At 34.3% G+C, this 2,577-nt stretch overlaps 1 long non-coding RNA gene across 1 annotated transcript; it reads right to left on the bottom strand.

Moving 5' to 3' along the window:
• Nucleotides 1-683: 683 nt before the first annotated feature.
• On the bottom strand, nucleotides 684-2,577 carry LOC122723792. The gene is made up of 3 exons (XR_006350959.1): nucleotides 2,239-2,577; nucleotides 1,611-1,747; nucleotides 684-721 (listed from the first exon to the last, which is right to left on the bottom strand). It is a non-coding gene; the product is annotated as an uncharacterized LOC122723792 (long non-coding RNA).

Here is a 2,577-nt window from a genome sequence, read left to right as displayed (position 1 = left end):
TTTGGCGACAATCTGAAAATTGGTCGCTAAAATAGCGACCAATCAGCGACCATTTTTTGGTCGCTAATTTGGTGTCATGCAAATTAAATATTACAAAATAGCGACCAATCAGCGACCATTTTTTTGGTCGCTAATTTAGTGTCATGGCAAATTAAATATTACACAATAGCGACCAATTAGCGACCATTTTTTTGGTCGCTAATTTGGTGTCATGGTAAATTAAATATTACAAAATAGCGACCAATCAGAGACCATTTTTTGATCGCTAAATTTTGATCGCGAAATAATTATTGTTTTGATCGCTATTTCATTGTTATTTGATCGCCTCGTAAAAAAACATTTGGTCATTATTTCATTACAAATTAATAATAAAATCAAAAAAATATTTGTTATTTAATTTGCTTTTGTGGCTGATTTATCATTAATATTGACCCAAAAAATTTCACAGCTTTGACTTTTTTTTTTTGTCGAATTCACAGCTTGACTAAATTCCACAACAATAAGATAGTTAATAAAACAGTACAAATGGACCTTAATCAGTTCTTTGAGAGGGCCAATAAAAAAAATCCTAACTCTATTGCTTAATGTTGACTAGATCCTAAGGTATCATCATGTCCTGAACCAACCAATCAAATCCCTCAAGCAGCCCCTCCCCTGTGTATGCGCTACAGCCCACGATTTTCCAATGCCTGGTTTTGTCCATATTCTCCAGGTTTAGTACCTGCAGAAGTTTTGTAAACTCCATTTTAGAATTTCAAAAGACGAAAGCAAGGCTATAAATCACACATAATAACTTTGGAAGAAAAGAAAAGGGAAACTAAAAGAACAAACCTAACTTGTGAAGAAAATCACCAAGAGAGAGCGAGTCAAACAAAGAACAAAGGCAAATTAAGGAAATTGCATTATTTTCTTTAATTGTCATAATCTAAAACTGCTAAATAGCAGAAAATTTGCCCTATTTATAGAGCTTAAGGACCTAATCAAATTAGGAATAGAATTACATCTAATTATAAATATTAAATAAATTAAAATTAGGAAATAAAAATAATAAATAAATAAAAGTTAAAAATAAGACAGGCTGCTAAATTTCAAAATTAATCTCAGCAACTCAGTGTCTTCAACACACTAAATGCTGACCAACTGGCAGTAGACTTCTATGCCCCACATGATAGGAAACAAATAAAGCAATTGCATCGTCATTGACTATTTTGCAGGAAGAAACCATAAAGATGTAATAGGATAAACGAATAAATAAAAGAGTGATCAATAAATAAAAGATTGATCTCATGTAATAAATAAATTACAAGTCATTTGGGTTTTAATGCACATTGCAGGAACTTCATACATAGAGGTAAACTAATCTTTTGATTTTATGATAATAGGTTTTGAACCAATTCCTTCCTTAGCAAGTTTGACTAAAATTCAAACTACTATTAGATTGACTAAAATTCAAGAAACATGATATTTTTATAACTGCTCGTATGCAATCTAACCATGAAACACAGGAAATAAATAAATGATAGATAAATCTATTTGATTTCCGATCAGGCCATCCCAATGATAATATAATAAAGAAAAAATGAAGCAAAGTAGGTAAAGAAAAAGCTAACCTCCCAAACAATCATGGCATCCTGATTGGTCCCTTTCTTGCCTTGTTGTGTAAACAGTGAAGCAATATTGCTGGACCCATTTAAGAACAATCTCCCAGGAATCAAACATTTAATGTAATGTACAGAGCTTATCATTCCTTGGGAAAAAGGGAAAAGAAAACGCATGAAGAAATTTAAAAAGTTAAAATTTCAACATTGACTCCTCATTTGCAGGCTACTCAAAATCTAAATAAATTGCAGAAGAACAATGATCAGCACAGATGTACATTCCCAGTGAAGCACAATACATCAAGATCCCATCCCAAATGATTAGATCCAATACAATACACATCACAGATCCAACAAAAAGAGTGAAAAGAATTATCAAAATCCATTAGAAGGAAAGTATCACGAATGTGATTCGCAATAACATTCCCAGTTCTAGCTTCTTAAAAAAAAAATAGATATAAGTAAAATTAAGCAAGAAATGTGAATTAATCAAAGCTAAATAGCTGAACACAACAAAAAATACTTCACATTAAGCAACAGATCTAAACAGAAACAACAAATAATGAGTTGGATCATAGACTAACAACAAAAAATTAAAACTGCAGCAGATCACGACAAAGAGAAAGAAGAATTGACTCACAAATCCAATTCAGGTCAAGGTGAAGCAAGCCCAGAGAAGGAATGCAAATTCTGGAGAGAGAGACTGAGACAATGAAAGAGAGAAGAAATCAGAGAGAAATAAATAGATCTCACAAACCTGCAGTGACCGAGGACGCGGCGAGGAGCAGCACCGGACAGCAAGACTGGAGCAGAGGAAGCGGCGGAGAAGAGCAGGAACCGAACGCGACGTTGACAGCGTGGAGCACGATCGGCGGGAGGCGCACCAGACGAGTGACGTAGAGGCCGAATGGGGGAGGGGAGGGCGGCAGTAGACTTTGAGAGTTGAGAGAGATTTAGGGTTGGGTTTTATGGGTTATTT

The sequence above is a fragment of the Manihot esculenta genome, chromosome 1, assembly GCF_001659605.2.
Source record: "Manihot esculenta cultivar AM560-2 chromosome 1, M.esculenta_v8, whole genome shotgun sequence".
In the NCBI taxonomy this organism is placed as follows: Eukaryota; Viridiplantae; Streptophyta; class Magnoliopsida; order Malpighiales; family Euphorbiaceae; genus Manihot; species Manihot esculenta.
This window is presented reverse-complemented; position numbering and strand designations above follow the sequence as displayed.